Below are 12,939 nucleotides of genomic sequence, written 5' to 3'. Positions count from 1 at the left end.
CGAGAGTTAACTCCAGCGTGTTTAGTGTGTCTAGCAGTGGTAAAACGTGTTTTATTTGTTTCTGGCAACTGTGTTGGGAAAGTGTGTATAATGTAAACATGATACGAGTCATACACACGTGCTTTTTATGGAAAATAATTATTATAATTTTTATAATTATAATTTTTGTTCTGATAGTAATAATGTTGAGCTGTGGCTTTGAGCTCACCTAAAGACTGCATTTATTTTACGTTATATCCAAGTTTCAATTTGCTAATATGTTTTGAAAAATAGAAATCCTTTTCAAAGTTGCCTGTCGTTGTATAAGCAACTTTCACCATATTAGAGCTGCTTAATGTAATACCCGAGCCAAAAAGGGTGGTGGCGCAAATTTTCCATCAGGAAAACAAGACGACTCCCCCATTTCTTATCACATTTCAAATAATAAAGCTCAATAAATGTACAACTAAGACGGTCGAGAAGAAAAATCAGATGACATCACACCGCATTCATGTTGAAGGCAATAAATCATCCTCATAAATATCATTCCTATTAGTTAATCTGACAATTGTTATCAACCACCCAGTCTTCCCGCAGACTGAATAGAGTCTATTTATAACCCGTACACAAATAAGTAGCCGAAAACAATAAATGTGTCATGCTGTCAGGTCGCCTGTCAGCTCGTTAGCGAGCTTCCTCACCTCCTGAGCAATAATAAGACTCACAGAGAGTTGTTGCTCTGGTTGCACGGTAAATTATCTACTCATCACACTGTATTAAAAAACTGGGAAAGGTCACTCATTAAACTGCTAGAACTTCGCAGCGGATGACTCGAAACCAAGGTCTTTGGTTTTACATTTGGAATGTCAAACCGAAAAACTTGATGCACTGTGACATCCTAATGACTCGGATAGACTGCATTAGACACAAGGCAGCCTCTAGCAGAACTAGTTTTGGATCCAAACTCCGTGAACTGACAGATGAGGAATGTCTCTGTCTGGCTGAAAGGCTGCGGCTAACCCTGCCCGACCTCCAGGATCATCAGTTTGTAGAACATTGTGTTAGAAAGCCTCCTGGGATTTGAGTGGGGAGCTCTGGAGCTAATAGGTACAGATATCCATTTTCTTCCCTTGCTCTTCCTTCTCCCGAACGCTGCAAAAAGTGTTAACTTGCGTCGTATTTGTACTCATAGGCAGTTCAATCTTGACCGAAATAAACTCAGTCCAAATCTGTTTTCTGTAATGTTAATCTCCCGAGTGAAAGATTTAACTGCACCACTGTACTGTATTTACTTAAAAATATGTATGACGAGACAAAAACGAGATGAAAATTCACCATTGTTTCCGTCATTTGTTCAAAATGTGTGACATTTTCTTATTGTATGTGTAGTTAGCACGTGTCGTAGCAGTGCTTGGTCGTATCACTCACGTGATTATAATCCAATGCACTTTACAGTGGGGCAAATTAGTCAAGTTCTCCTACTTGAAAAGATTAGAGACGCCTGCGATTGTCAACATGGGTAAACCTCAACCATGAGACACAGAATGTGGGGAAAAAAAAAAACAACAGAAAATCACATTGTTTGATTTTTAAAGAATTGATTTCCAAATTAGAGTGGAAAATAAGTATTTGGTCATCTACAAACTAGCAAGATTTCTGGCTGTCAAAGAGGTCTAACTTCTTCTAACGAGGTCTAACGAGGCTCCACTCGTTACCTGAATTAATGGCACCTGTTTTAACTCGTCTGTATAAAAGACAGCTGTCCACAATCTCAGTCAGTCACACTCCAAACTCCACTATGGCCAAGACCAAAGAGCTGTCAAAGGACAATAGAGACAAAATTGTAGACCTGCACCAGGCATGGAAGACTGAATCTGCAATAGGTAAAACGCTTGGTGTAAAGAAATCAACCGTGGGAGCAATTATTAAAAATGGAAGACATACAAGACCACTGATAATCTCTCTCGATCTGGGGCTCCATGCAAGATCTCACCCTGTGGCGTCAAAATGATAACAAGAACGGTGAGCAAAAATCCCAGAACCACACGGGGGGACCTAGTGAATGACCGACAGAGAGCTGGGACCACAGTAACACAATGCGCCGCCAAGGACTCAAATCCTGCACTGCTAGACGTGTCCCCCTGCTGAAGAAAGTACACGTCCAGGCCCATCTGCGGTTTGCTAGAGAGCATTTGGATGTTCCAGAAGAGGACTGGGAGAATGTGTAATGGTCAGATGAAACCAAAATAGAACTTTTTGGTAGAAGCACAGGTTCTCATGTTTGGAGGAGAAGGAATACTGAATTGCATCCAAAGAACGCCATACCCACTGTGAAGCATGGGGGTGGAAACGTCATGCTTTGGGGCTTTTTTTCTGCAAAGGGACCAGGACGACTGATCTGTTTAAAGGAAAGAATGAATGGGGCCATGTATCGAGAGATTTTGAGTGAAAATCTCCTATCAGCAAGGGCATTTAAGATGAGACGTGGCTGGGCCTTTTTGAATCCCGCGCCATGAAAATGGGTGACTTCCGGCAACAGTCTCGAGTTGAGAAAGAGGGCGCTGTGACATGTACGGAGGAAGGAGTCCTCTTCACTATACAGCCGTACTGTTGTATGAGAAGGACTAAGGATTCAGCTGATTTTGCGGATTAATACGTTTTTTTTCGCATCACGCCAGCCAAATGGCTGCAGAAAAATCTTGCTGTACGAGGGAGAGGCGTGTGCGCCTTTTGGGGTTTCAAAAGGATCCCATTCACTGGTGGATATTGGCCAAAACAAGACCTAATACTGTGGGACCATGGGACTTACCAGGAAGTGAGTAAACATCGTGTTTTGTATTATGTCAAACACTGGGATCATTTTAATATGTAGGTGGCTTGCGTTTTGTTGCTGACATGCTCCTTGCCCCCTCAGCCGACGACTGGCGGCTTGTCGCACATCCCCCCGTCGGGAGAGCAGTATACTCGGCTTATTCCCCTCTTCCTGTGCCCAATGTTCTGTCAAATTTTCCGATCGATCAGAAATTGCAACTTTGACTTAAAAATAGCCGCGAATACAGCGATTACAAAGTAAACACGACAAACTTTTTTTTAAAATAAAGGACTACTAACGTTTGATCATGAATGGGCGTATAAAAAGCTCTCCTCATACATGTTAGCTGCACAACAACGGCAGCCTATGACTCTCTCTGGCTGTTTATGACTTTGTCATGTAGTAAATCATTATTTTGCCATATTCGTGTTGACCAATTGGCAACTACATGCTCCTCCGATGTAGGCCGGTTTGTTCGGCGGTTGTCCAGCTGCTTCCCCGACAAGCTCTCCTGTCCATAGTAGCAGAGGAACGAGCCGTAAATTGCTCTCCGCCGGGCGGTTTGCCCGTCGACGAAGACAATCGACAACCCAGCCATGCGAAATGATCCGGGCTAGTTATGGGTGATTTTCCGCTTCGAAGACTTTGAAACATCACTCAGTTCAGGTTAGCATGCCGGCTTGCTGTCACGCCTCTTGATTTTTTTACATTCTCCGAAGCTGGGGAGGCGAAATGACAAAAGCTTGATTAAGGTGGCATAAAACATCGTTCGGGAGATGCGACAGTAAAGGTGAAGTCGACAGTTTTGACCATTATGGAGTAATTTTGCCATGTCGTCTTGAATATATGCATTTTTATAACTTCATATTCCAGTTAGCACAAGACTGTTGTTTGTCATGATAATGCCATTTATTTAGCTATTGGGGAAAAATATTTGGATTAAAAAAATATCCTGTAAAAATATTGGAGAGACTGAAACAATGACATTTTGCGGCTGTCTTCGTCGCGTTTTGCTTGTTGTGAATAATTCCCCCTTAACGGGCTGAGTGGTTCTTCTCAAGCTATTTATTTAGCTATTGGGGAAAATACTTGGATAAAAAGAATATCCTGTAAAAATATTGGAGGAGAGAGACTGAAACAATGACATTTTGCGGCTGTCTTCATCGCGTTTTTGCTCGTTTTGAATAATTCCCCCTCAATGGGCTGTATACTAAATGAGATGAAATCGTGACTCCGCTGACGTCATCCACCTGTTGGGGACGCTAGAGCCCTTTAATGGTAGGCGTGGCTAACCGGTAGATTAAAAGACTAATTTCTCATCATCTGCGCTTTGCTAAATTGTTGTATATAGTCGAATCGTCTCAAAATATGTTTCAAATTCACATATTAATCCTATTTAAGACTTTTTTTCTCCTGTCGTACGCACTTTAAAGAGCATGGATTTCAACAGCATTGCAGTTGTGTTCCATGGAAACCAAATATTTTGAATGGTTGTTTCAACACTAGATATTTTTTTCACTGTATCATTTATCTGTTAAGCATTTATTAATTTTGCAATGTGAGACTAGTTCTTTCTAGTGTTTTTTTGTGGGAATCATTTTCCAGTCCGGAAGTTTGCCGACCACTTTTTGCAGTGTTCTTACCCTCCAACAGATGAGAACCAGCGTCTGTCGGGCATGACTGACAGCTCACCTCATCCAGTTAGAGAATGGATGCAGTGAGGTCCTTTACCGCTATTGGCCGACTCCCGGGAAGGCGGGGACTAAGACTCATACACTAATGACTGGTGAGGAGGCGGCTGCGCGTCGACCTGGTCCGCCTGACACTCAGTCGACGGGGAGAGAGGATGCTGCCTCCGTCAGCCTCTCTGAGGACGCCGATGGAAGGACACGCGTGAGCCTTCTTTGTGTTTTCTCCCACTTGGACTTTTCCACATCACCCCCCCATGCGTGTGAGGAGCAGAGAAGACATTAACTGGCGCCTCGTCACCGGAGTGGCGCACTTGACCGGAATATAGTCGCTGCTTCAATGGCTATAATGGTAAAAATGGTAAGTTTAAGATATAACCCAGTATTTTAGTATCGGATGTTTATACCAAGTTAATTAAAAAGGACTTCATTCAATGATTCATGCGCTTTCCCTCATCTCTTAAGCTCAGGATTAGTTAAAAAAAAAAAAAAAAGCGGCTTCTCCCCAAAAAATGTGCGGATGATTTTGCGCAACTATGCAGAACGTGCGTCATGCGCGATCCTGACGCGTTAACATTCGGGAGGGTTGCCGGATGGCGCAAAGAGTGGAAGTGAGGGGCGCGCATTTGCACTTGCATGTCCCCGGGTCGTGCTTAGTACTGAGCGCACTCCAGACACGTCTCGAAGAAATCCACAGAATGGTGGCCACCCCCTCCTCTTTGCTTCTCGGCTGCCAATACACAAGTGGAGCCGTGCTATGGAAGTGCATTACATATTGTCAGCTTTTTTTGTTTTTTTTTTGTACACCCCCTTCCTTGGGAAATACACGTACGCCTCCTATACAGGCTGAACTGATTCGTCTGCCTTTGTATCCCGGCTGCATCGGCACCGTGCATCCGACGCGTAATTAAAGCAGCCACTGTGAGGCATCTTTGAGCTCCCTCGGCATCATCGCTGCATGTGCGCGTTCGTGCACACCCACACACCAGGCAGGAGAGAGAGCTAGAGCTCATCTCCAAAGCAATAGGGCGTTTATCTAGCCCTTCTTGGTCCAAAATGTAAGGCATCCGGCAGATGTGCTGGTGCACATTTCAAGAGCAGGTGTTGGAAACAAAGCCAGGGGAAAGGACAGGTTATCACGTGCCTAACTCAAATGATGGAGAAATCTTCACATGGTTTTGGAAGGATATAAGTTCTTGATCGGAATGACGCTTGAAGGGGTCATCTTTGTCAAGGGCCTCGTTGTTATGGTTTCCTTTGGAGGGCCATGATTAATCGACAATTAAATAGTTATTTACTGAATGAACAAATATTTTGATAGTTTGTTTTCTTGCAACCCAGAAACGGACCATTTTTTTGGGCCTCTTAATTGTAAATACTTGTTTTTTTCTTTCTTTCTTTTTATTTACATTTTCATTAAATTAAAGTAAAAAAAAAAGGGAAAACTGTTACTGTACAGAGTCAATTTACGTTCTCATTTAAAGTTTTTAATTGATCATTTTTAGTCATTTTGTTTTATTAATCAACTCTATGCATATTTGTATAATAACCCCCCGTAAATATCCCTTTAACCCAGGGGTCCCCAAAGTTTTTCCTGTGAGGGCCATATAACTTTTCCCTTCTCTGATGAGGGGCCGGGGTCAGTTTGTAACAGAAAAGGTGTGACGATAGCAGGAGTGCCTAAACGTAAACATTTATTGTTTTTCAGAAAGCCACAATCAAATAACCCTTTCTGGATTCTTCACGGAACAAAAGTGAATGAAATAATAATAGAATAGAATAGAATAGAATAGAATAGAATAGAATAGAATAGAATAGAATAGAATAGAATAACACTATTAATTAAATACATAATAACCAAATAACCCTCCCTGGGTTCTTCATGTCCAAATGTGGAGGTGGGCCGTAGTTTGGGGACCCTTGCTTTAACCCCTTCAGACCTGAGCATGCTGCTGAAGGACATGACGCGTTCGTGTCTTTAAACCAATAAATACACTGAATTTAGTTGCTATTGCCCAGTGGTTTTACCAGGATGTCAGGTGAGGTTTATTACCTTTAGTCTTCCCTTTTGGGTGGGGGGCAAAAAAAAAACAAAAAAAAACAAAAAAAAAAAGCAAAAGCTACAACGCTCAAGCGGGTCGAAATCCAGCGTAGGGCTACTGCACCTGCTAAATCCAGTTTTCTTTGGTTGGGCAGAGCGTGTCCATAGGTGGACACTGCCGACCCCTGCTCCTGCCCCTGAAAAAAATTAGCTCAAACAAAAACTTATGTTGGTCTTAACAGGGAGCAGCTAGGGAGCAGCCCTGTTAAATGAGCTTTGTCATATTCACTGTTGCCCCTAGAAGGCTGTGTATCCACTTAAATAAAAACTAAACTTATCTTATGTTGGTCTTAACCGGTAGCAGCTGGATTCAGTCATGTTAAATGAGCTTTGTCATATTCACTGTTGCGAATAGAGGGCAGTGTATCCACCTAATTCAATAAAACTAAATGCAAACACTTTCAAAACAAACCATTACAACTAATAAGTAATTAAAGGAAAACTCAAAGCAGCAAAATTTGATTTGGAGTTTTCTTTTCTAATCGAGTTAATCGATTAATTGTTACAGCACTAATTTGAATGTTATGAACTCTGCACATTGACAAGTTCTACTTGATTCTATATGTCATTGTGTTTCTGAACATTGCATTTTTAATCAAATTGATCAATTTCGTCACTCATCATTTTATTTTATTTATTTTATTTAAAAAAAAAACAAAAAAAAAAAAAAAACAAGGAAACACAGTATTTTTCATTTAAGTATTTAAAGGGAACCTCGGCCTTAAAGAGTTGTGGGCTCCAATAAGCAACAACTGATCTCTTTTACTAAAATATGTTATTAGAAACACATAATACAACCACAAACATTTCGCCGATGTAGCACAATTGAACAGAACCAATTTTGACCTACTCTCGTCTCATCCCGTCTTTCCTGTTCATTTTGCTTTTGCTGCTCCTTTTGTTAAAATATCGACAGTGCTGTCATGCTCATTAATGTTCCTCTGGGGTTCAAATTGAAAGTGTTGAACAGATCACATGTTTATGTCGCTAGAGTCATACTCTGAAAGCCTGGCAGCGTAACCATTTCATGTCACTGCTCTGCGACGTCAACAATGGCGACCTACTAGTTTAACTAATTTTACAAATTGTATAAAAACGAAAACATCAAAACGGATTTCAAAAATCAAACTAGGCCTGCAAGCAGGACTGAACTGGCCCTCGCAGTTTGGCGGAACTCAGACATCACGCAAACTGACGGCACGCAGGTCAGGGTTGTGGCATATCGTCCCCCTCTCATCATCTCATGAGAACCTAACTTGCTCAAAACACCTTTTTTGGGGGGGGATTAAAAATTCATTCACACACCTAGGAGAAAAAATACCCTATTGAAGAGGGTCCTAGAAAAAAGGGAGGCACTAATGAGCTATGCAGCCATGCCCTTATTCAAAACCAAAATGTATACACTCTACATTGAACAAACCTAATTGGAGAGGCCTTTTTGGAAAATTCAAGGTGGTGCCACTAAGCCATTTTATGTTTTTCGCAACGTTGCAAAATTATCTAAATTTTCACGAAGCCGCATGTATGTGCAAATTTTGGTGAGTGTTCGAGCATGTAAAGGCCTCAAATTCTGCTGCCACTGGTTGGCGCTACAGAGTTGATGTAAATGACCACTACAGGACTCTTCAGAGTAAGACTCTGACCAAGCATGGGAAGTTTGGCGCAGATATCTTGTATATCTGCCAAGTTATGACTGTTCAAAACCCTCCGCTTCAACGAAACCTTCAATATTTTTCATCAGGCACCTGAACACATTTCTTAAGGCTCCCCTGATGCAGGTCTGAGGTCAGTAATTTTTTTTCCCTTAGAGGAGGAGCCCGTCTCGTAAAAAAGGGCAATTTCTGTTCCTACTAGGGGGCGCCAGGCCTAATGGGTAATATTTTAATTAATTTTAATCATGTTCAGGCTGCGGTACCTCACATACATGAGAAATAGAAATAGATTGAACGTGGTAGGAGGGAGTCATTTTCATTTAGTCATTTTCTGAATTTGGTATTTCGCCCAAAAAATGGACAACTTTGGCACCCCGCCCAGGTCAGGCCCGTGAATGAAAACACACCATTTTATAACTTAAGATTTCATATGTCTCCTGAACAGTCTCGCTAATTTTGAGAAGGACCCAACTAATTCCCTAGGCGCCAAGGTCTCAAATGTGCACCCTGTAAATCGACAGAAATTTCACATTCAATCCAAACTATCTGTTGGATTCGGAATATGGGTGCAAAGACTTTCTGGAGCAGTTTTGCACAAGGTATCGACTCCCCAAATTTCATCACTCTACGTTGAAAAAAACGAAATGGAGAGGCCTTTTTTAAAAATTCAATGGGGCGCTCCTGAGCCTATTTGTTATGTTTTTTTCGCAACGATGCAAAATTATCAACATTTACACAAAGCCGCATGTATGTGCAAATTTTGTTGAGTTTTGAGCATGTTCATGCCTCCAAATTGGCCATTTTCATTTGCCCTGAAAAAAAGAATAATAATAAGCCTCTGCATTACAATAGGACTCTCGAGCCAGTTGGTGCTCGGTCCCTAATTATTTTAACTCGTAATAACGTTTATCTTTTAAGAAGAACTTTTTCTATCTGTGGATCCATTTAAAGTATATTTTATTTGAGTATTTAAAGAGAAAAAAAAAAGTATTTCTGCAGTACTCCATATTTCATTGAGTACTACAAAAATATAGATTTTAGCTAAAAACATGTAGTCGTTGAACATTAACTATTGCAGTCCACGCGAAACGATGCGGCGGGCCAGACTTGTCCCCGGGTCTTGCGTTGGGCACCGGTGCTTTTGGGCAACCAGTAAAGTCAAACAAGGAGTTTATGATTATTAAATGCATTGTTTCTCCTTGGCAGCAGTACAAAACAAAACAAGGAAGCGCAGCACTAATGGCTGGCTTCATTATTTTGGGCACATTTGCTCCAAAACAAATCAATATTACATGTCCACAACAAGTCATATGCTTAACGTGAGTGGTTTAGGGAATTGCCTATTGATTTCCACGCAATAAGGTGGTAGTGGTGGTGTGTTGGGGGGTGATATTGTGCCCGCATTGGCCTTGTGGAGGCATTGAAAGCATAAAAAGCATTGTTCACAGTGTGGGTGTTCAACATTTTTGTTTAGGTAGAGGGCAGCAGGTCCCTGGAAGGGGATGAATGTGTAGGCGAAGGGGTCTATCTGAAAACCAAATGCGCGACGGTGGTAACGAGATGGATGCCGCAAGATCTGGGGGTCGCCGGGCGAAATGCATGTAAACATATTCGCAATACGGCCGTGGGGGATCAGCCGACTGATAGCATCCTGTTCCCAAACAGTCAGAGATGCACATTAAAATGGAATAAAAACAAACAGAGGGCATTGGGAACACGGAGAGGGTTTGCGGGTGGAGAGGTTTCCTCCGCGCTTGTCTGTTGTGGATATCGTCGACAGGCTGCATCAAAAAGCCCGCAAACAAAGGAAATATAAAAGGATTTGTCAGCGTGGCTTTTGTGAGAACGTATCGAAAGGTCACAATGACATTTTGTACCGCGTGGCATTTGCAATTTACTTTTGCATCTTGTATCGAGAGATATAGCTGTAGTTTTTCGAAAAAAGTCGACACACGAAGCTCGCCGTAATTGTATTTCCATGGCGTACGATTCCGGGAATTTCCCTCCATAGGCTCGTGGCCTCTTGACCGGTCATGTTTTATTTATAGGGATATAGATAGCTGCGCATTTCTGAGGCGGCACACATGCCACATTTGCACCTGCAGATTCAATTTGGCTCTGACTTTGAGGGATATGCCAGTGGCGCCATTTCCCTCCCGCCCTCTTCTTCCCTCCCTTCGTTCTGGCCGGCAGCAATACACGGGACATTATGCAGATTTCTGTCAAGAGTGAGCGCGATTATGCCGCCGTACAAATGATTGTTGGACTGTTCGCGATGCCTTTGACCTCATCCGTGGATACCTTGGTTAAGTTTAATAGATGCGGCTCCGTGTGAATTAAAAGGAAACCACGCATACGCTTTGTGTGTGCGTTTGTTTTACGCCATGGAGACACCGTCAGCTATTTTCCCGGTCTGTGCACGGTCATTAATGCAGCATGGTGTACTAGCGCTCGATAGTGTTGCATGTGTGCTCACCTACTCGGAGCCCAAGGGCAAGTTGTGCCCAGGGAACGGCTAAACAAAACAGACGGGGTCCTTTGGTTAATTTGGATTATTGATTTTTACATTAACGACCAACTCAGCAATGGCGTTACAAGCGTCCACCAGCTACACACGTGGCGTACAAGTTGCTTCATTATGCATACATGCTGCAAAGGAGGTTTTCTTTAATGGACTGTCTTCTTACATAGGTGAAAGTATCATAGTAAATCAATGAGGTGAAGGGCAAAGGGAGTGACGGTAAAGCCTTGTGGCAGTACCCACCCCATTGAGGGGGCTTAACCGGAGTATTGGAAGTGGCTCGGTCGTGTCAAGCTCGCGATGCTTACCCTTATGTTTCTATTTCCGGCATCCGTTACAGGTTGTCACTATCATGTTCTTTCGACCAACATTGGTACTTGCAGGAGAGTAAAGCAAGCATCGAAAATGTGGAACTGTCCTGAGATCAACACAGGCAGGGGCGGATCGATAAAAAAACTAATTTTCAGACTACAAGCCGCTACTTTTTTCCTCCTCATTTTGAATCCTGCGGCATACAGTCCGGTGTGGCTTTATTTGGCTTCATTAGTAACAATTTATTTGACAGCAACATCATAAGACTATTATAAGACTCTCTCCTTTGCATTACTGAATGCTTATGACAGATGTCATGAGGCGTCATCCGGCAAATTATGTCAAAATTATACATCCATTCAAAAGTGAGATAATATGCCGGATGACACTTAATGACATCTGTTACAAGCATTCAGTAATGCAAAAGATAGTGTCATGTCATAATTATGACGGTCTTATAACGGTCTTATGGTGCCACTGTTGAATAAAGTGTTACCGAATACCATAACAAGCAAATGAAACAACTAAAACAGTAACTGAAAAAATCATTAGCACAGAGCATGAATTTTGATTGTTATTTACATATGTAGTAAAGATGTCCGATCACGTCATTTTCAAAGTATCGGAATCGGCAAAAAAATATCGGACATGCCTTTTTTAAATATATATATTTTAATTAAATCGTTTTCTAATTGTATTCAACGTTACAGACAAAATGTCTTACACTCATCCTAGAGTCTTTAGCTTTGGCTTAAAGTAGGGCTATCAAATTTATCGCGTTAACGGCGGTAATTATTTTGTTTTTAATTAATCACATTAAAATATTTAACGCAATTAACGCATGCGCTGCACGACCCACTCATGCATTGTCGCGTTCAATCTATAATGGCGCCAATTTACCTATATATAGAGCTAAAAGGCAGTGTAAAATGAGTAAAGTGAACTTTGGCAGTCTTTGGAGCCTTTCTTTGATTGGCTAAAGCCTTTAAATCCCTCTCTCGGCAATTAGAAATATCGTGGGAAAGCAATGAGGGGAAGAAAGGTAGTAGTTGATTTTTTCTTTACACCCTGTGTTATGTCTCAACGCAGAGAAGATATATCAATTGGTGCCACTCCGCACAGTCATGGTTGCACTTCTCATCATGCATTTGGGCAGAACAGTTAAATGGCTACAGTATCATTTACTGAAAGCTCAACAAATACACTAGATGTCAATATTTAGTCACGATATACAAAGTCACATTTATCCTTTATGAATTACAAGTCTTTCTATCCGTGGAGCCCTCTCACAGAAAGAATGTTAATAATGTAAATGCCATCTTGAGGATTTATTGTCATAATAAACAAATACAGTACTTATGTACTGTATGTTGAATGTATATTTGTCCGCGTTTTATTTTTTTCTTAATGCATTGCCAAACTGTATATGATCGGGAAAAATTATCGGGAATGATTGGAATTGAATCGGGAGCAAAAAAAAAAAAGCAATCGGATCGGGAAATATCGGGATCGGCAGATACTCAAACTAAAACGATCGGGATCGGATCGGTAGCAAAAAAACATGATCGGAACAATCCTAATACGTAGCACTGCAACACATGCTGGAGGCATGTTGGACAACAACAGTGTTGACAGCAGGTGGCAGCAGAGGTTGACTGTCTCCCACAAGGGAGAAGTGATGGCCAAATGAAGCTTTTTGAAGCAATGAAGCTATGCAGCCAATTGGTTCAAAGCTTCATGGTGGTTCATTTGGTCTTATGACATTCTAATGGCGCCACTGTCAAATAAAGTGTTACCAAAATACCATAACTCACAATTAATGATAAAACTGGAGCAGTAACTGAAGAAATAAGTCGCACAGAACATGAATTTAG

The 12,939-nt window shown here is 41.6% G+C and overlaps 1 protein-coding gene across 1 annotated transcript in view; it reads left to right on the top strand.

The window, feature by feature from the left end:
* Positions 1 to 4,584: 4,584 nt before the first annotated feature.
* Positions 4,585 to 12,939, top strand: part of LOC130928409 (leucine-rich repeat neuronal protein 3) — a 50,435-nt gene continuing 42,080 nt past the window's right edge. Inside the window, exon 1 of the mRNA XM_057854991.1 lies at positions 4,585 to 4,840. The gene's annotated coding sequence lies outside the window, so the exon portion shown is untranslated. The remainder of the gene's footprint in view (positions 4,841 to 12,939) is intronic.

The sequence above is a fragment of the Corythoichthys intestinalis genome, chromosome 13 (assembly GCF_030265065.1).
Source record: "Corythoichthys intestinalis isolate RoL2023-P3 chromosome 13, ASM3026506v1, whole genome shotgun sequence".
NCBI lineage: Eukaryota > Metazoa > Chordata > Actinopteri > Syngnathiformes > Syngnathidae > Corythoichthys > Corythoichthys intestinalis.
This window is presented reverse-complemented; position numbering and strand designations above follow the sequence as displayed.